The sequence below is a fragment of the Euprymna scolopes genome, chromosome 30 (genome assembly GCF_053919585.1).
Source record: "Euprymna scolopes isolate OS-2025 chromosome 30, ASM5391958v1, whole genome shotgun sequence".
In the NCBI taxonomy this organism is placed as follows: domain Eukaryota; kingdom Metazoa; phylum Mollusca; class Cephalopoda; order Sepiida; family Sepiolidae; genus Euprymna; species Euprymna scolopes.
Genome location: NC_136511.1, coordinates 31,680,128 through 31,702,476, shown reverse-complemented (window position 1 = coordinate 31,702,476; position 22,349 = coordinate 31,680,128). Strand labels below are relative to the sequence as shown.

General features: G+C 34.9%; 1 protein-coding gene across 1 annotated transcript in view; it reads left to right on the top strand.

Moving 5' to 3' along the window:
* Positions 1–550: 550 nt before the first annotated feature.
* Positions 551–22,349, top strand: part of LOC145254562 (uncharacterized) — a 132,199-nt gene continuing 110,400 nt past the window's right edge. The window contains exon 1 of the mRNA XM_080113144.1: positions 551–929. The gene's annotated coding sequence lies outside the window, so the exon portion shown is untranslated. The remainder of the gene's footprint in view (positions 930–22,349) is intronic.

The window sequence follows — 22,349 nt, the reverse complement described above, 5'->3', positions numbered from 1 at the left end:
AGTAAATATATTTGATAAAAACAATAAATATGGAATAATTTTACGTTTACAAACCGTATCTACTGTGCTATTTTTTATAGTATTTTCACGTTTTACGATATTTTTTTCTTTTTCTATTTTTATTTTTTTGTAAATTATGAGGTGAAAGTACAAAATAGTTATAAAACACCCACCTCTTCCTCTGAATGGCTTACTAAATAATTACTTTTTTTTATTTCAGCACGGTACAATAACTGCACAAGACAGTATAAAATAATAACAACAAAAGCGAACTATTCAACAAGTTGTCTCAACTTTCTTTAGACGTTAAGACATTTTTTTTTTATTTTAACAAAACAAATACCTTTTTTATAATGAGCATACGCTTATAAATGTAAAAGTCTTTTAATATAATTAATTTAGTTTAGATATTAAAACGTATTATAACGTTCTTTTAAATGATTAATTTCAAATTGATGTTTTTAATTAAAATATTAGCGAACTAATTTGTGACGAGGCTTAGCTCAGTGTTTGAGCGGAAGCACCCATCGAAACGTACTAAATTAGAAGCAGTCAAAACGGTAGTGATAAGGCGGTCGGTGCGCGTTGCTTTCGCTATTTGTTTTTTTTTTTTTTGTTTTTTTTAATCTTTCTTCCTCTTTTTCTTTCTTTCGTTTTCTAAGACCGATTCACGGAGAAACGGAGACGATATATCCATCCGCCACGCTTAACGTAGGAACATGGAAGTCTAAAAGCGTCCCACAGATTTTTATTAACTCCTTTCTTAATTGTTCGTTTTTTTTTGTTGTTTTTTTTACCTCCTTGGAAAATTTTTAAAAAATATACTATAATTGGAACTCATTTCTGTTTCGTTGGATTTAATATCCAGGAGGATTACAAAACTATCCAAGTCTTTTTTTGTTTTTTCAACGATTTTGTTACAAGTCAAGGTAAGTTGTTTTTATTGACTTTTTCCGTCTCCTTCAGGTGTGTTGATTGGGTTTGAGTTGTAGAAATGTTTGTTTTTGTCTTTCACGTTTATACACATGGTTATAATTACTTAACTAAATATGATTAATTACTGATAACATATATAGAATTGTTTGGTTTTAATAATATTTATTAAAAAATATATATTAACTTCTAAAATTAAAATCCGTACACTTCTCTACTCCCTCCCTCCTCAACGTACTTGTTGTTCACTGTTTTCTATTGGGTTGATTGCGATTATTATTAAAACTTTTTTAACATAAAATAACTATTTTCAAATAAGAAAATAAGGGTCCTTAGATATTATTAAATTCCTTTGTATTATTTAATATTTTAAATTTGTTATATATATGGACTTGCATTGCATTGCCCTCCCCAATTTACCTGTTCAAATGTTTACATAATCTCTGCGCTACTTACTGGCTTATTCAAGTGCATAAGCTTATTATTTTTTGTTTTGTATTAAATTACCAATTAATAACTAGTAATTTCACACACACACACACACATATATTAGATCATGAAAGAGTATATTTTTAACAAAGCAAAACTTATCAAGATAGAAAAGGCTCAACACTGTTAAGAAGAGCAATTAAATATTAAATTTTTTGTTTTTATCTATGTTTACATTTTGTATAATTCTGGTCCTACTTTTTCTGATGAGAAGCATTTAGCTTCGAAGTATCATGGCCTAAAGAGGTTTCTATTTCTCTTGTACTACTTTTCCATAATGTTCTGATAAAATAAAGTTATAATATTTATTCCTTTTATTATATATATATATATATATATATATATATATATATATATATATATATATATATATATAAACTTAGCTCTACTCACGTATTGAGCACTGTTGGAGTGAAAGTGACAAATAAAATTTTATGAAATATTTTACAAACAATTTTTAGTTTAATTTCCTTATGCCATCAACAATTTTTGTTGCCTGTCACGTGTCCTCGGACTTCTCAGAGTGGATTATCGTTATTCTGGCCAGTCCCAAATGTCATTTTCCCAGGCACTACCATCTCCTTTTGGAAAAGCGGTGGGGGTATTGCTGGTCGCCAGGGGAAGCGGACGGGTCCACTCTACACAACTTTTGCAACCATCCCGTGTCCCACCCTTTCTTTTTTAGGGGATTGGAAGGTGAGCTAGATTTCCCCGCCATAAACTGACCTCATAAGCTTGCCGCAGCAGGGGACAGGTAAATAAATCTGAAGGGAGGTGTGGCCATGATTTTGACATTTAAAAAAACTTGCCTAGAAAACTTATCACGTTCCACGCACCGACGAACAACATAATAAGGTACTTCTACAGAAGAAGGTATCGCGCTGAAATAATGACTATTTAGAAACCCATTCTTAACATGGGGAGGGTATTTAACTATTCTATATTTTCACCTAACAATGCAAAACACACACACACACACACACACACACGCCAAAAACAAAAGATACCGTAAAGCTTTAATTTAACTTGAAAATAATATTTTTTGAAAAAGATAGCATGACAAATCATTGATAGCGTAAATGCGAATGTTTTTTTATTTATTTTTTTTAATAAAAGTGACTCACACTGCCCTTCTTCAACCCATTTGTTGATTAGTTTTAACATACTTTTATTTTGGTGCTTATGCACTTTTGTTACCGTGCTATTTTTTAATATTTTCAAGTTAAAATCAAGTTTTACGATATATTTTTAACTTGTAAGTACTTAAGTACAGAATACTTACAAAACACCCTCCCCATGTTAAGCATGGCTTTCTAAATAACGTTATGGTTTCAGCACGGTAACAAAAATGCATAAGTACTTTTTATTTTTCGTATCATGAATTAAAGAAATTAATCGCGAATAATTTTCCTCTCTCTCTCTGATATATATAACATTTGGTTTAATTTCCTTGTTTTAAGCTAAACATACATTCCTACCTGTTCAAAGGTGTGTCCATTGTTTTGACATTTAAAACTTTTTAAACGTGTACAGCAGTACAGCACACACCGATTAATTCAATATTCTCTGATTGCTTTTAATAAAAAATATATATTCGCTGATTTAATGAACTTTTTACTTTAAAGTAAAAAGAAAAAAAGTTTGTTCTTATACAGAATAAGGACCATGCTTTTGGTACTCGTGCAGAGAGTGATCCGTGCTGTTGGCCTTCGAGACAAGATCAAAGTGTAGTATCTGTTCCGGCAGATACTGCAAGCTATGACTAGCAAGGACCAGATGTGGGGGCAACTCCACATGCCTGACGTTTAACCAGCTCCCATTTCCCACCTCTCGGGAGCTGGTCCCCTTTTTCCCTTCCCCCTCCCTTCACTCCTCACATTAAAAATTGGCCTTGTGCCTAATTTGCTCGGTGGGGGAGCAAATAAATACCATCTGTTCCGGCAGATACTGCAAGCAAAGACCATATGTGGGGGGAAACTCCACATATAAGACCTTGGTCAATGTAGGGGCAACCCTTCATACCAATTGTCACTATCCAGCTCCCCTACTCTCCGGGGAGTTGGTCCCCATTTCCCCTTCACTCCTCACTTTAAAAATCGGCCTTGTGCCTAATTTGCTCAGTGGGGGCGCAAATAAATACCTCAAAGTGTAGTATCTGTTCTTCAGATGCTGCACTTCAATTTCTTGTTCTCGGTCAATGGAGGAGAAATCCTTCACGACTGAGACAATTTTTGTTCCTTTTCTCCACGTTAAAAAACGACCCTGGTGTCTAACTCTGTCCCGTGGGGAGGCACTGTAAATAGGAATAACGCTATTATTTAAAAAGCCATTCTTAGTATGGGGAGAGGAGGGTGTTTTGTACCTATTCTGTATTCTTCCTATTGATTAAAAAAAAGGTAAATTTTCAGATTAGGTCCACCTCCACAATTTTCTTTTAAATGACGAATTTTATAGGTTTTCGGCGATGCCGAGTACGAAAATCGCATTGTAACTTTGAAGAAATAATTAGTTATCGAGATATAAAAAGTTGTATTATGCATTGTATTATTTGACGGCCATCTTTGTTACGCGCCTAGATTTGTTTATGGAGCGCGCGCACGCGCGTAAAAACGATGGCTGTCAAAGAATACAATGCATAATACAACTTTTTTATATCTCGATAACTACTTATTTCTTGAAAATTTCAATGCGATTTCCGTATTCAGCATAATAGAAAACTTATAAAAGTCGTCATTTAAAAGAAAATTGCGGAGGTGGACCTAATCTAAAAAATACCAAAAAAACAAAACTTTAATTAAACGAGGAAATACGATTTAAAAAATAGTGTGGATTGGATCACTCTCTGCATTAGCACTTTTTTTTTTTTTTAGAAAGGTTGGCAGACCTGAACGAGCTTTCCTCCCTGCTGTAAAATTAATTCTTTTTTACGTTTTCTTATTTTTTCTATGAATTATTGTCGATAACACTTAACTTTCATATAAAAAAAATTAAGTTTATTTAATGACTTTTAACGTATGGGATCACTTTTAAATTATAACGTTCTAAGATTCTTAGAACGTTATAATTTAAAAGCAACACTCAAGTTATTTTCGTGGTGTAAAAAAAAATTGATAGAACTTTATAATTTAAAAGTGATCCTCCCACGTTCAGTTATTAAATAAACTTTTGAAAAAATCCTGCCAATATGAAAGTTAAGTGTTTTATCGGCTATAATAATTTTACAGCGAGGGGTGGGGGAGCTCATTCAGGTCCGCCGATAGGATTTTTAAGTTCAAGTATTTTGCGGTACATTTTTTTTTTTTTGGTGCTAGTGCACTTACTGATCCGCGCTATTTTTTTTAAAATCGTATTTCCAAGTTTAATTAAAGTTTTATGTTGTTGTTTTTTATTCAGTTGTAAGGTTAAAGTATAGAATAGGTACAAAACACTCTCCCCTCCCCCATGTTAAGAATGGCTTTTAAAAAAATAACGTTATTATTTCAGCACGGATCAATAAGTGCACTTGCACTAGTACCTTTTTTTTTTTTTTTTTAAATCGTTAGGTGAAAGCACAGCATACAAAACGCCCTCCACTTTCCATCTTAAGAATGAATTTCTAAACGTTATTTCAGCACGATCCGTATTCTGCATAAGTCCCAGTTTTTTTTTTTTTTTTTTTTTTTTTTCGGATTAAATAAACGTGTTCCTTTACCAACTAAAGACTCACCTCTAAAAAGTTGCTTTTTAGGGCTATTCGGGTCTGTTTTGAACGAATTTCACATTTAAAACTTTCGCCAACGACTAGTTTTCATGATATTAAGACTTATTGTCCAATATATTGTCTTCACTGGTGGCCATGTTTGTTTTCACGTGTGCGCAGACTATTCATCGTGAAGCAGAACGGTCAGCAGAAAACGGAAGTAAAGAATCAGAACTTTCGATACGAGAAAGCGATGTAAAGACCTTTGACTTCATGGATAGAACTAAATTTGTTTACAATTACAGATACTTTATAAGGAATGCAGATTATGAAGTCAGGATACATCTGCATTTATCAACTCGCTATTTTCACGAAGTTCCTATTTTGCCTCTCCACGAGGGCAGAGTTAAACACAAGGTAGGTTTTTAATGTGGGAAAAATCCAGCCCCCCCCCCCAAAAAAAGGGCACTCTGGATAGGAACAAAAATAAAAATTGGGTCATAATGCACTTACTGATCCGCGCTATTTTTTTAAATCGTATTTCCAAGTTTAATTAAAGTTTTGTTTTTTACTCAATTGTAAGGTTGAAGTAGACACAAAACACCCTCCCCCTCCCCATGTTAAGAATGGCTTTTTAAATAACGTTATTTCAGCACGGATCAATAAGTGCACTAGTACCAAAAATTGTATCAGTCAGGAAGGATTTCTCCTCCACTGACAGAACAAAATAGGTGAAGTAACATCAGAACAGATAGTACACTGTGATCTTGACATCTTGGCTTAACATTTTCCATTCAAAATGGCGACTTATGTAGGTTTTCGGGTATGCTAAAAACGAATATCACATTTAAATTTTCAGCAAGTAGTTTTCCGGATATTAAACAATATCTATATTCCTATAAATTCGTTTTTATTTTGTGTGTATTGATATTCATAAACCCTCTTTTCTATTTATTTAAAAAGAAAATACAATTTTGTTATATGGGTTGTGGAATTGCATTCATTAGCAAAAGATCTAGCTAATCTGCATATTCTTTTGAACATTCATTTTAGTTAATTCCCTATTAGTTTTTTTGGTTTTCTTATGGGATTGTCATCCTTAGTTAGCTTTAAGTGTAATTATATTCATGCAGATATTCTACATGATTTATACTTGTATAATATTTGCGTAAAAAGTTTACAGTAAACATAAAATTGTTTCCATATATATTTATGTATACGTATATAATTTTGTTTACTCTATTATATCTATAAAAAGTGTGTGTGTCTGTATGTGTACATTTCCCTACGCAATAACTCTGTCAATTTTAAGTCTACAGACTCGAAATTTGATATACAGGGTACTGAGATTTGGGGAAATCTTTGATCGGTTTTCGGCCAGAAATTTGGGTGTTAAGGGGCCAAAGTTCAACGATTTGACCTTTGAGAACTCTACCAAACTCCTCCACCAATTTTGGGTCTAAACACTTGAAATTTTAGATATAGGTCCCTTGGACATGGATCTAACTTAATAACTTGATTTGAGCCCAAAACAAATGTTAAGGGGTCATAATAGTGTTCAAAGTTTTAAAAAATTGACCGCTTTTTTTTTTTTTTTTTTTGCTCAACATACACCTCCAAACACCCGGGCAACGCCGGGCTGAAATGCTAGTCATTTCTAATGTTATTGGTGGTGGCCAGCTTGGTACCCGCGCTTGCGTGTAGTTTCTCAAATAGGATGTTTGGTACGCTTGCCACCAGCAATAATAACATAAATGACATTACTTAATATTCGGAAAACTACTTATTTGCGATATTCGTTTTCAGCATATCCGAAAACCAATGTTAAGGTGGAAACCAGATAAAATTTTACTGTCAAGTATCGTGGTTCATTTGTGCTTTTCTAATCAAATAAGAATCTTATGCATTTATGTTACCGTGCTGGCATAATACCGTTATTTAGAAAGCCATTCTTAACATGGGGAGGATGCTTTTGTTTTGTACACCTAACAATTAAAAAAAAAAAAAAAAAGATATCGTAAAATTTGAATTTAACTTGAAAATACTATTTTAAAAACTAATATCACGGTAGCAAGCAGTGGCCAAGCACTAGCACCCTTGTTTTTTTTGTTTTTTTGTTTTTTTTTAACCGCGTCAGCGCGTAACTTGCCAACTTTCCGAGTCTCGTTTATTTCTTTTGTGTTTATTAAAAACTTGGCATTGTGACGGATTTCGGGGGGGGGGGGGGGGGGCTGCTAAACTGGTTTGACCGTCGAGAGAACGACTGAAATAGGGGGAGGGGGGGGGGTCTTGTTTACAACCTGATTTACCTCAGATCTTAAAAGGAAATCGGATTTTCTTGAAAATCGGTTCTCGCCACGCCACGGTAACTGTTCTTTTGGGACCCAGACCCCCAATAACATCTCCACCTCTACAAGGTCACTATTCGCCCATGCATGGAGTATTGTTGCCATATTTCGGCTGGTGTCACCAAGTCCCTCCCTCTTAGACAGGGTTCAAAAGAGTCTCCAACTAACGGGCCTCGCAGTCCCGCAGTCCCGCACCAATAGCTAGGCTTCAACTTCTGTCCCATCGACGAAATGCTGCCTGTTTTACAAGTATTTTAATGGTAAATGCTCCGACGAACTACAAGACCTTGTACCCCATTGACGTAAATACTCTCGACAAACCCGACAATCAGCAAAATCCCGCCCCTACACAGTAGAGATCCCTAGATGTAAGAAAACCTTCTACTCTAATAGTTTCTTCCCTATGTCTATGTGTAATGTAAACAGACATCTTGCTGCTCAACTTCCTACATAGTACCCCCCTACAAATTGTTCCAGATAGTAGTCCCCCCCTATCAAAGTGGCACTGTCTTGTTTGGAGTTAAATTGCAAAAAAAAAAAAAAGTCAGTGGCGATTTAAATTATAACTTTTGGGTTCAATCCAAAGCAATCCTTAATTTTTTAAAATGAGTTTTAGGAATTATTTGCCAATTATTTATCTAAACTATCGCAAATACGTGGTTGCGCTGGTTACCCGTTCAGCCAACAAAAAAGATGCGGTGTTTATTCCTCCCATCGCGAGAAATATGACCGTTGGGTTGGAAAGTGGAATTGAAAAGTCAGTGCTGCTGCTGCTGCTTCAGATAAGCACTCGGATCCTGCAAAAGATGCCTGTGCAGCCCCGTTGACATTCCCCGGTAGAAGCGCCTCAGGCGATTAGCAATATAATCCCTTCTCAAATAGAGAAGGAAAAGCTTGGGGGGAGGGCCTCCTAGAATTGTACAGAATCCGTATTACACCGCAATGAGCGTGGAGCAAGTCATTAACAGGAATGATCTAATATTTGTTGATTTGGGAGCCGATGGAAAAATCTTCTGGCTGAGAAAAAAAAGGCAAGGCCCGTAGAAATTAGAACAAAAAAGGGAAATTTTATAGAATCACTCCCGTCTTCAGTTTTTTTTTGGGGGGGGGGCGAGGGTATATTTGAACCCTAACCCATCAAAACACACCTGATTGGGGATTGGGTTTGTTCTGTAAAATTACCATAAAAAAAATAGATGATTAATGCCAATTAGTGCTGGCAACTTTTCGGGGTGTTTACATGTAATCGCCTTTAAAATGTATAATCTCATTTGGTGTGTGTGTGTGTGGGGGGGGGATTAGGCTTAAAGAATACGTTGCTTTTTTAACGAACCTTTTTATCACCTTGCTTATAAAAATGGCGATTGCTTTTTTTCCGGCGTTTCACTTGTAGATGAAATTTTTAACTTTCATTTTTGAATATTTTTGTTTTGTTTTGTTTCTTCGCTGTTTTTTTTTTTTTTTTTTTTTTTTTTTTTCAGTTTTTAAGAAAAACTAATTTGTTTGACAAAATAAAACTCAAACCATTTCACAGTAAATATTTTGGTGCTTATGCAGTGCACTGATCGTTATCTTTTTTTTTTAATTGTATTTTCAAGTTTTGCCATATATTAAATTGTTAGGTGAAAGTATAGAATAATTACAAAACACTCTACCCTCTCCATGTTAAGAATGGCTTTCTAAATGTTTATTCAGCACCGTAACATAACTGCATAGCATAAGTACCAATAATTTAAGCGACTGAAATAGGATTTAATATTTTTATTTACCATATCAATTTTCAAGTGAACTTTTGCGATGCAGAACGAGTAAAAAAATGGTAAATGTGTAGAATTCCCCCCCCCACACACACAAGCAAGTAATTCTACATTTTTAAGCGATTACATGTAAACACCGTCGAAAAAATTACTTTACGTTTAAAAATCACTTTACGTTTACTGTACGTTTAAAGTGGAGGAATCAATTTCGCATTTCCCCATTTCGAGATCATTTTAGCGTTTTAGATAACCAAGTATTTTTAACCACTAACATTGACTGGCAAGCTACACGAAATCACCTACCATGCAAAAAATGCAAAAGATCTATCTCTGATAGTAAAAAAAAAAAAAAAAAAAGGTTTAACGGCTAATTGGGGTGGGGGGGCGTCATTTTACGTTAAATTTATAAGTGAAACTGATCCCTCCTTCTAAATTAATTATTTTCTTTCAAAGTTGAAATGCAAAGTACCCGTTAAAACTATATTTTTAGTTTAAATCAATTGCTGAAAGTTGGTGATCGATACGCAGTTCTGAAATCGATGTAAACTTTATTTTTAGCGCATTGATCACGATCCTAATTATTATTCGAGCATGCATTGTCTTAAAAAAAAATAAATAAATGAACGCAGAAATGGAAAGCTCTCTCTCTCTCTTTCTCCCCCCCCCCAATTAAAAAGAAATCGATTGTTTTCGTCAGGTGAGATTATTATAAGGTTTTCTTTTGAGTCGGGTGCTTGCTTACCTCAACAGCAACGGTTTCGAAGCAGTTGAATAGATCACATTATTATTTGAGTCGGCGAAAAGAACATCACCCCACCCCCTAATACACACACACACACACACACACACACACGATGGTTTTTTAATGTGAGTGAAAATCTAGTTAGATTGTGAACAAAAATAAAAAAATTCTCAGTTTATGAAAATGTTGTCTTATCCTGACTTGCGAAAGAACGGATACTTTAATCGGTAATGTTTAAAGATCGTGACCATAAAAGAACGGGAGAAACAAACACACACACACACACACACACACGAATCATTTCCATATGAAATCTATTTAGTATCATGCATGTAAAATTGAGAAATGGATATTTAAAATGTGTCAACATTATATGAATATAAGCTAGATCCAAACAAAATGGTTACCGAATTTAACCTGATGTCGTGTTTATCTAAAAACGAAACTCTAATTTTAACTCCAATGATTCATCATTTAATAATATTTATCAATGTATATAAATTAATACTTGATATAAATCCATTTTTAATGCCCGTGCAGAATTTTTCCTCGCGTTCTTCTTTGACCGCAACTCTTAAACATTACTTTTTAAGCTCAGCCTAAATACCAGATACTAAATTCTTTCATAATTAAGCCGAATAAGTTAGCATAGAATGGCAATCTTGGAATATCTCCAACAAGCGTGTCAATTGGTGTAAAAAAAAAAAAAAATAAAATAAAATAAAATAAATAACATTTTGAAATGAGCCACAAGTTAACTTTTTTTTTCTTTCTATTAAACATATTTCTCATCAAAACAATGAATTGTTACCATAAATTGTTTTGAAATAATAGTGAACTGCGTTTTCTGTTTTTTTTCTCTCCCCCCCCCCCAAAAAAAAAGTTAATAAAACCTGATCGGAGGTGTGAAAAATATTTTTAGGTTTTAGTGACAATCGCGATCCGAAAGAAAGCTAAAAAGCAAACGTCTCTAATAGCTTACCCTCTTTTTCCGCTTCGTTTGAATTTGATTTCTTTGTTACTCCAAAATAAAGCAATTTAGTTTTCACAAGAACGTGTAACTCAATCAATAAAAATCGTTTCAAAACTTATAAGTAACAAGTCTGTCAAATTAATAAAGTTAATGCAAACTTCTATAAAACAGATTTCATCAGCCAGTCGCATTAAACAGGTACCCCGCCATAACTTATAAACATCTAAATTGTAATATTTTTTTCTTCAGGAATCTATTTTGAAAAAAAAAAAAGTGTCAATTTTTCCCTCACGTGACCTTTGCCATCCGATTTAACTTAGTAAAAACTATAAGAAATGATATCTTCTCTTAATAGCTTAATTCTATTTTAGTTAAATACGCACATTAAGCGCCATTATAGTAAAATTAAACATCCAATGTAGCAGCAAAAATTAAACATCCAGTGTATCAGCAAGTCCTGGGGACATCAACCTGAAAGAACAGTTGGAAATGACTTATATACCATACATTACGACCATGTAATCCCTACAGCCACCTACCTTGAAAATGTTGCTGTGAAACCTGACATAGTTATATGGAATAAGTCAGAGAGAGTTGCAACCTTGATTGAAGTGAGTGTTCCTAATGATTGCGGTCTTAACAGAGCTGAAAGAGAGAAACAGACCAAATACCAAGGTCTCATGTATGATATGAAAAGAAACTGGAACCTAAAGGGGATATCAATCATACCAGTTATCATAGGTGCCACAGGACTTATGAAGTCCTACCTAACTAATATTCCTAGTGAACCAAGTGCAAAAGAGATCAAGACAATTGCACTTAAGGGAACAGCGAGGATACTAAAAAGAGCTCTCGGTTGGTTTCAATAAAAAAGCGGGGCAATGTTGGCAGCTGGTTTGGCTGCCCCATACCCAGCATTACAATCTTCAAAGGAAGAAAAAAAAAAATTAAAAAAAAAAAGTAAAATATTTACTCTAAAATAAATTCAATATTTGCCCTGACAAAACCTACATGAATATATGTAGTTAGAAATGTTTGCATCAATAAAAATTCGATAATAGAAACCAGACGATAACTTTTTAACCTGACTTTTCATAAATCTAATAGCAAGTTATCATGAATTTTATAAATTTAACCAAATGTTAACGAATTGGATCATTTATATAAAAAAATCTTGTTCTGATAAGTGTGTGTGTGTGTGTGAAGCTTAGTACCGAACTTCCATTACTATCGATTACTATATTGTCCTTTTGACTACTCTACACTCTTTAACCCTTATCCTTGAGTGGCCTATCGGCCTTGATAAGTGGTGACGCCTATGTAAAAAAAAAAAAAAAAAAAAAAAAATCACTTTCTCCATCTTCTGAAGAAACTGCAATTCTATATGCACGGTTTCTCTGAAATAACAGATGCTGGATTTGACGCTCTGTTATTGGAAACGCAGCTAACTTAGGTGATTAACACCATCACAAAACCTCGAGCCATATTGCAGGACTAGAGGAGCCACAAATGAGATGAGATCACTAGTTCTGTCATTTTTGGTCCGCAGTATCTTTGTAACAACAGTCCTCGAAAGCGATGCGACCAGAGATTCTTCTTTTTTCGTCGAAAATGACAAAATTTCAAAGTTGATTCTTTAGGTTTATTTTATTTTATTATTATTTTTTATTTATTTATTTATTTTTTATTTATTTATTTATTTATTTTTTTTTTTTGTACAATTTTTACGCTCACTTTGTCTGCAATAACAGTTGTGAAAAAGATGCATCCAACGCATTTTCCTATACAGTTCAAATCTGGACACAAACCAAAACATCAGAACATAACATTTCTAGCAGGGATACCCGGCGTTGCCCAGGATATAATGCTAATCAACAAATGTTTCACACTCCCATATCTTTATTATCATCGAAATCGTTATAATCGTCCATTTTTAAATCTAATCAATTGATCGCCTGCTCTAGTTGGGGACCCATTGCAGTGCACCGAGAGGAAGCTTCACATGCCTTCTTGCAATCGCTTAGTCCACAGTACACTGTGGAGAATCTACTGTTGATTTTATAAAAATCATTTTTCATATAATGTCTTTAATTATAGTATTAAATGAAAATGTTTAGTATCATGATTCACTTGTGGTTTAAACAGAAAAATTCATTTCGAACTCTCCCCTGTCATATCAAAGAACCTGCTATTGATTTTTTTCTTTCTGCTTGTGTAGTAATAAAACTTTTTAAATGCACTTGTGATGTTAAGCTGTATAAGGTGTTAACTTTGGTCCAAATCGCCCTTTTTTTTTTCATCAGATTTTTTTTTTATTATCAATACTTATCAAAGACATTCCGCTACAAAACCTATCTAAGAACACTGCCAGATACATATAGCACATTTGTGCTAAATTTCATAAAAATCGGTCCAGCCGTTTCGGAGACCATAGGGAATAAACTCATTCTGACACATAGTTTCTTTTATAATATAGTAAATTAAAGTGTTGAGTGATCTATTAAGGTTAGTCACATCTGAAATAAGAAAAGAATAAAAAATTCCGAAGTTCATCTCGGAAAGTTCACATGTTCATCTTCCTTCTATAAGGATTCATTCTTTAAGTCTGTGTTTATTAAATGAATCATTTCAATGTCTGTACAACAAGTCCTTATTCATTCAATGACATTTCAAAGGTTGACTTGTTATTAGGGCTGTGACAACAGCATATTCTTTTCATTCTTTTGGCTCTCGAGTATATATCCGACACAGTAAGACACAGTCAATCAACCGAGAACCACATCAGTCTATATAAAAACATAGATATTAACGGATGTATACTCCAGAGTCAAAACAATAAAAAGAATATGCTGTTGTCACAGAATTACTCATTATGTATACTTGTCGGATCCACGTTCTGACCAGTATATAAGTTTGGTGGTGAACCACTGCCAACAGCATGGTTTACCTGCAACGAAGTAATGTTGAAGACAGAACACCGACAACCGTCGATTGAGCAATGTGAGTCTACCTGAAATCAAACGTTTAAACATGGCATTGTTGTTTTGATGTGTTTTAAAAGAAGTTCCTGAAAATAGCCAATCTCGAATGAAACAAATACGAAAGGAAAAACAAAAATTCTACTTTTTGTTGTTGTTGTTGTTGTTTTAGCAAAAGGCATTTATTACCGTTACTTTCCAAACAATACTTTTTTTTTTTTTTTGACGCTTCATTTCGTCCGCCATGAGATTAACAAAATGCCGTCTCGACACCAGCTTAAGTCTCTCGCCGCCACCACTGGGCTACACGTCCATATCACCCTGCATTTTTCTTTCTGCCCCTCGCCATGTGGTGCATTTTTCCGCCTTGTACACGAATCAAAAAACGTCCGATCACTTCCTTTGTTCAACCACGTTCTGTATTTTTCTCTGCTTTTCTTGTGACGCAAGCTTGCACACACTTGCAAATTTGCATATGTGCTTGTGCGACTGCTAATTTTTTCTCATGCGCACTCTGTTACAAGAAGACCGTCATGGTTTGGCCGTCTAGTGAGACTGCCACCTGAAACTCGTATATTTCAAGCTTTTAAAAAGCAGTCGAAAGACCAGGACAAGCAAAGATGACGAGGCTTGATTCCAATAATTATCGTATTTCAACCTTGAAACGACATCAACAAAACCATTACTATCTTCGAGATTGGGGCGCCTAAGATTGGGGTGCCTCAATAAAAATGGAGTTCTGTCGTTAACGGCATCGTTAACCAGGTTAAGATAACAACTCTACAAATGCTTGCTGACTTTGAACTTGATGCGGCCATGTTTTAGTCTGCAAGGAAACAGTATCATGACGATGTGTTCCACAGATATGAACTTCATGGGAAGAAACCTTGCTGTTTCACTTATGTAAGAAACGTAGTTTTTGTGTGCGTTTTAATAAAGCCGCATTAAGATTTTGGTCAAAATACAGATAGTTACAAACGCCCTCCCCCTCTCCTTTCCATCTTAAGAATGGCTTTCTAAATGTTATTATAGCACGGTCCATATTCTGCATAAGTACCAGTTTCTTTTTTCTTTATTATAGTTTAATTAAATGTGTTCCTTTTGTTGGTCAATATGCTCTAGAGTACCAACTAAACTTACCTCTAAAATGTTGCTTTTTGGAGGTATTCGAGTCTGTTTTGAACAAATATCGCATTTAAAATTGTCGCCGACATGTAATTTTTTATGAAATTAAGACTTTTATTATCCGATGTATTCTCTAATGGTTCTAAATGATCGCTATTTTGGTTTTAAGTTAAAACCAAAATTTTTAAGTTAAAACCGAATTTGGAGAATGTCTAAAGTTAAAACTTAACTTTAGACATTCTCCAAATTCGCATTGCTTTGCTTCTGTTTGTATCGTCTTCAGTAACAAATGGCGATCACTAAAAATCATTAAAGAATACTTTAGATAATAAATGTCTTAAAAACTACTTGTTGGCAACAATTTTAAATGTGATATTCGTTCGAAACACACCCAGATACTTCTAGAAATCAACTTTTGAAAGGTGAATATTTATTTGGTACACCTCACCATTTTGCTTTTTTTTTTTTTACTTGACATTGTATTATAATTAAAATTATTTTAATTTTTTTTTTTTTTTTTCTAAAAAAAAATCTCTCGACCAGCAATAGACCTCCGAACGGGCAACGCCGGGCGGATACCGCTAGAAGGATCTGCATCGTATTCAGTTTAACGTTCATTTTACATGCTGGCATGTTTGGACGAGACTTTAAAAATTTGACTCTAAACTAACCCATCTCTGTCCAGGTCTTTATTTATCCGTCTTTCTCTCAAGTCCATTTTTATTACTTCCTCCAAATATTTTCCTTGGCTTTCCTCTATCAACTGACTCTATCTCTACATCTCCATGCATATGTAAAGAATTTGCGATAAGAGAGTAAGCATTTAAGAAGGCAACTTAATTGCAAACTTCGTTTTCTGCTTCTCTCTCAACTTGGCAAATCTCTATCGATCGTTACCGTTAAAACCACCTGTCTTAGAAGAGGCGAAAACGATCTTCAATTTTTGTTTTCATTCTATGTGAAGCTTGTATTTAAAACAAAACAAAAAAATTTAAAAAAAAAAACAGCTTTGTTGCTGTCGTGCACGTGAGATCGCCAGGAGCCAATCATATCGGCTGATCTCCGATTCAAGCAGACCACCCACACACCTGTCATTACGGCTGTGTTAAGACAAGTGGCAAAGAAAAGCTTTCTGCTTCCAGCTTAATTAATTGATTCTATGATCCAACAAGCACTACAAAACCCCTTATCCTCCTCCTCTAAAAAGATCGATGGCTGCAATCAGAGACCTACTAAACATGGTTTCGAAAACAATATCTCGCCGACACTTAACGTTTCCAACGAGTAAAGCCGTGTGCCGTCGTCGTTGCATTACGTTAAAAATGAGTACTTTTCCAGAACCCCCTCCCTCAAATAAAAACAAAGAAAAATCGGGGTTGTATTACAATCCAGAGGTACGAAAAAGATAAAAAAAAATATATAACAAATGTTACAAAGGCAAGATAAGTTACTCTAAAACCTATTTAAAAAAAGGTTTTACTCACTTTAAAACGTTTAATCGGTTTAAAAATCTATGTTTACCGATAGATATGAACAAAAATGGCGGTGAGCTATACGCAAAGTTTGGACAAATGAGTTAAAACCAAAAAAATATACAAAATACTGTTAGAAATCTACTCAATATGTTACTGCGACATATAATGGGTGGGTTTGTAACAGTATTTTCTATATTTTTTAGTTTTAACTTATTTTTCCAAACTTCACATATTTAACAGTCAGCTCACCGCCATTTTTCTTATTTACATTTATCGATGAACACTGTATCGATTTCTGAACCGTTTAAACGTTTTAAAGTGAGTAAAATTACTAAAAACCTTTCCAAATAGGTAGAAAAGTAACTTATCTTGTATTTGATAACATTTATTTGATTGATAAATTTTTAACCACTTTTTCATACCTCTGTGGATTGTAGTACAAACCCGAAAAATCTGTATGATGTACATACCTGTGTCGGAAAGAAAATATCGTATTCCAAAAATCACGTAAACTAATGCACATAGTTTTATATTTTCTGTTGTGTTAGTTCGTTACTTTACTGAACTATCATTTGGAATTACCTGGAAAGTTTGGGTTGAATAATTATTAAAATGTTGACTGTCTTCCCTTTTTCTAGTAGAACTCTTCGAAAAATGAAAACAAAAAAAACATATTTCCAGCTAGTTAAAGTGCACTAGTGCCCCAAAATTATACAAACAGTTTCTAAATATATTTTAAAAGAATACAGGTTGGTAGAGAATTTAATTCTTCTACATTTGCTATAACTTTATTTACGAGTTCTTGTTTGTTTATTTGATTAAACAAAAACAATTAAATATCCAGAATATTTAACGATTGAGAACCTAAACATATGAATAAGTTTATCAGTACTTAAGTCAACAGAAAGTTTTTCCCGGACACTTCACGTTGACACACTGGTTCTCACAAGATCACTGAAGTTAAGCAACGGTGAGCCTGGCCAATATCTAAGGGGTAACTATTTGGGAGCGCTAGGCGCTGTATGTGCTCTCCGCCTATCTCAGCATTATTTCTAGTCGTCCTGAAATTATACTTGCAACTGGAATTAAATCCGTGCTCAGGGGCAGTGTGGTTGGAGATTGTGCAATTTTTGCCACAGTAATTTCACGCGCAGCCACCTCTTAGTGGGTATCCGAAGTCTAACGAGACTGAATGGAGCCATGTTTTTTTTTAATTCTTATTTGTATCACACCGTACTAAAATAACATTTAGAAAGCCATTTTTGATGTTATGTTTGACGTTCATCTTCGTCGCCAACTGTTATGTTTGCAGGTTGAACCAAATAATGTATAAGGCAATACAAATGAAGACTCAACAAACAAAGGTAGATCAATAAGAAGTGTATTAGGAAAAGTATATTCACAGTATATTTACATAATGGTTGTCAAGTAAGAGAGTCTTGGCTGGAGAACATATCTGCTCTCAGCTCGGCCTTTGGTGGCTTCTGGTTAACACACACTCAGACTAACTGAGTCTTGTTATTTATGTGCAGTATTATCCACATATGTAAATGAGTGGGTGCCACCACAACACTTAACATGGAGGGTACGGGCTTAGTTATCTGTCATGTGTATTAAACTTTCTCCGTTCGTAGTAGGAACTTGTTACGTCATGCATACAAATGTTTGGTTGCTTATTAATCTAGATCACCGATTTACGTGTAGAAGTTCGTTTTGAACAAGACAAGATGTGACTACAATAACATTGAACAAAAAGGCACAAATAACCGAGTGTTATTTTATTTTTATTTTTTCGTCTCGCGCCCCAATCCCTCACCAAAGGAAGACATGTGTAGGTGGATACATAACCTCACAGCTGGTGTTCCTCGCCAACCGTTTATCGATTTTTCTTATTTATATCTGTACTCGCCAGGTAACCTTGCCAGCAGTTCATATTGTCACAATCTGAACATTATTTCTCTGGCGGTTTTCTGAACTGAGATTTTGTCATTTCAATGCATGCATAAACTCCACTCTAAGAGAGTATATCTAATTTATGTGCAGACGATAAAATGGGAGAAACATTGGTTCTTTGAAACCATGTGCTCCTTCGCGACAATTGTTGATCCCAAAGCTATTTCCTTGGTTTTCTTCTTTCTCATTTTCTCTACTCGTTTGGACGTGTCGTCCTCTTCTGCATATTGGCGACTACTAATGGCAAGCACTGGTTCACAAGTACCACAAATAACGCAAACGAAACAAGACTCCAACACATTCTGTAAATATCAGTTGGGCGTATATGTGTGACACCATCGATCCTCTAAAAACCAACGGGAACATCTTAGTTTTCTGTGAAGACAATGTTCGTCAGTCGGTTGATAAATTCATTTTATCCCTGCCTCTTAAAGTTCTCCCGATCTAGTCCATGGTACAACCCGCCGTCCACTATCCCTAACTGGAAACTCAGGACGATCCATAAACTGTCCCAAAACTCCCACACACTACTGCTTATAAACTAACTTTAAATATATTGACTTCTATATCCTATCCTTTGCCCTAGTTACTGCCACACCTTGATTAACAATCCTATTTCAGATAATCTCTGTGTGCCTTGATGACCCCTCTCATCTTGTTTTTCTTTCTAACCTCATTTTCTATAGTTTTGTTCTGCTGACCAACTATTTCCTCTTTTTGTTGCAGTGTTTCGTCTTTCTTTTCACTTCCTGACACTTTGGAGGGTTTGTTCATAGTATCACAATTATAGACATTATAATCAGCTCGTAGAGTCGTGGTCGCTTAAATTATGAGGAAATATTTGAAAATGACTAAAAGCTGATAAAACAAAAATTTGTTGAGTTAAAGAAAAACATTGCTTCTCGAAGAATATTTATGTACGCACAAAATTATCATATTTTTATGTGAATAATAAAATTATGTGCTTTTTTTTTTTTTTTTTTTTTTTTTTTTTTTTTTTTTTACGAGTGTGTATATGCGTACGACAGTGTAAGCATTTGTGTGTATGTGTTGCTTTTTCTTGGGGTGGGAAAGTGTACGCCTGTCTATGACAGGGGAAGAGTTTAATTAGCTTCCCCAGCCTCAAAGTGGAGGAGATAAGGGAGACGGAAACGTCAGGCGGAAACGTAATTGTGTGCTGATTTGTGGGCGAAAATTTGACATTAAATGATGAACTCACCGGCGCCAAAAATCATTTTAATCGTACGGACGTAGTTGAAAACATATCGTGTACCATTTTTTTTTTTTTTCATTGTAGTCTCAACATTTGGATATTTTTAGTTGGATTTTCTTTCTATTCTTTTGACTTTAGACATTCCTAAACACTTTTGTCGTTCCTAACGGGCAAGGTTTTTGCAAAATTGGAAAAGAAATTGTCTTGGCATCATGATTTTTTATTTGGTTAAAATTGCTCTGGGAGTTTTGTATTTTAAAAAAAGTGTAGTGTTGTTTTCAGGTGTGTTTTTGCTCACGCTGTTGGTTGATTTAATATGAAAGGATTGGGACGCATGGCGATCCTTTCATATTGCACAGATTTAATATTTCGTTTTTATTGCTTCAAAAACTTCATCAGAACTGATTTTTTTTTTTTTCAGTTTAAAAGCAGACATGAGAAAAGGTCGAAATTAAAATGTTTTCTAAAAATGTTTAACGGTTAGGAAGCAAGCAGGCCTTCTTTGCTTTCCTCCCCCTCGGGTTGTTTTTATCACCCCCTCTCCAACATATCTTGTAATTTGAACTTCTGCATGTCAGTACAGTCAGGGAACCAGGAACCCAGAAAGGAATTCCAAAATCAAGCAGTTCTGGGAAATAAACTATTAGAGTAGGTTTTCTGGCATCTGGGGATCTCTACTCTGTAGGGATGAGATTTTGATGTTTGTCGGGGTTATATATGTCGAAGGGAGTACAAGGGCTTGTAGTTCGTCGGAGCACTTACCATTAAAATACTCGTAAACAGACAAAGGAATGGAATATTTTGTCGATAGGACAATAGTTGAAGCCTAGATGACCGTTCGGAACCTATTAGGTCAAGGAGTGAGAGACTATTAGCAGCTGCACCATAACAATACTCCATACATGAGCGAATGGTGGTCTTGTAGAGGTACATGATACTCTAGCACGATAGAAAGAACCCACTTTCTTTGCAGCAGTCTTGGCAATGCCCTCGATGTATTTGTTCCAACTCGTGTTCCCAGTGAATGTTAAGCCGGCGAGTTTGAATGAAGTACTTTTAGGTAATGCATCATTAGCCATGGCTATTAGGGGTCGAGAAAGTTTCTTGTGATTATTAAAGGAAAGCTTAACCTTGGCAGCATTGAATGTTACCATCCATTTTTGTCCCCATTCCACTACCGACTGGATGTTCTCTTCTAGGGTTTCCGCCATTGTCTTCGATATGTGTCCATTCGTGTTCCCCTCGTGTCTGTTATATTAACAAACTTCCTCTTCAACAACGTCGTAATGAACACCGACAAATCTCGATCCCAAAGTTCTCTCTCGGATGTAAAAAGAATGCAACTCTTGTAGTGTCACAGATACATCGTCTAGGAATCTCGTAATAAGTTTAATTCAGCCCTCATCCTAGATATCCTGCTAGTCCAGCCAATCTTTTGATTGTAGTGGCGTAAAAATCCATTGATTCTCCCGTCTACTTGGAGCATTTTACCGTTTCACACGCTTCAAATCGCCATTCGGTGAATGGCATCACTAGTCTCATTTTTAACTCTTTCTCAACTCCTCTTTATTAGTCATTTCAAAGTAGAAAACAAACGCGTTTCATTAAAAAAATAAAACATATTTTGGAAATTTTGTAGCTTAGCCATAATTTTCACTTTTTTAGCCATCCAACTACCGTGATTGTCCCCATTTTAATAAAGATTGGATCACTTGGAACTGGTTGTAAATCAACACCTTTAACTATTGCGTCACGGTTTTTCCAGTTTGATATTGCATTTTTGTGATGCTGGATTAATTATTAGGTTGACAAGAAAGTTCTTGCAGTTTTTAACTTTTAATTTCATATGAACATATCTCGGCTCAAACAAAAATTTATTCATGGAAGTAATTACTACCAGAATTAAGACACTTTTGCCAACGCAAGCAATCGAAGTTAGAAATGTAAAAAAATCTTGCATTCTTGTGGCGATGAAGTCGCTGAAGGCGTTTTTGATATCGCTTAGGTTTTTTTAAGCATTTCTCATGCAGAAAGTTGTCGAGATGCTTGAAAAGTGGTAGTCGGTAGGTTAGAGGTCTAGAGAGTATGGCAGTTGAGGTAAAGTTTAGTAGACTAGAGTTTAGTAGTTTGTTCAACTTCTGCAGGATCGGTTTAGCAACGTGCGATTGGGCATTGTCGTGGAGGAGAATTGGACCTTTTCTGTCGACTAATGCTGGGTGTTGTTGTCAAAGTTTCTTATGCATTTCAGCCATTTGTTGACTACTTTTCTGCCATAATAGTTTTGCCTGCATAAAAAAAAGCTGGTTGTAAATCAGCACATTTAACCATTGCGTCACGGTTTTTCGGTTTGATATTGCATTTTTGTGATGTTGGATTAGTTATAATTAAGAATACGAATTAAAATGCTGACAGAAAGCTTTTACAGCCTTCCAGAATATTTCGAATAACGTTAATTAGTATAGATCGTCAACGACCTTTTTTTTTTTTTTTTTTACAAGGTAGTCACCACTTATTAAGCCCGGAAGCCACTCAGGGATAAGGGTTCTTGCGTGTACAGTAATCAGTGGGATAGTATCGTAGTAATCGTTAGTATTGGAGATTTGATATGACCTATTCAACTTGTTAGTGAACGACCAACTTTGAAATAGTGGGTGCTAATGCAGAGAGTGATCCGCGCTATTTTA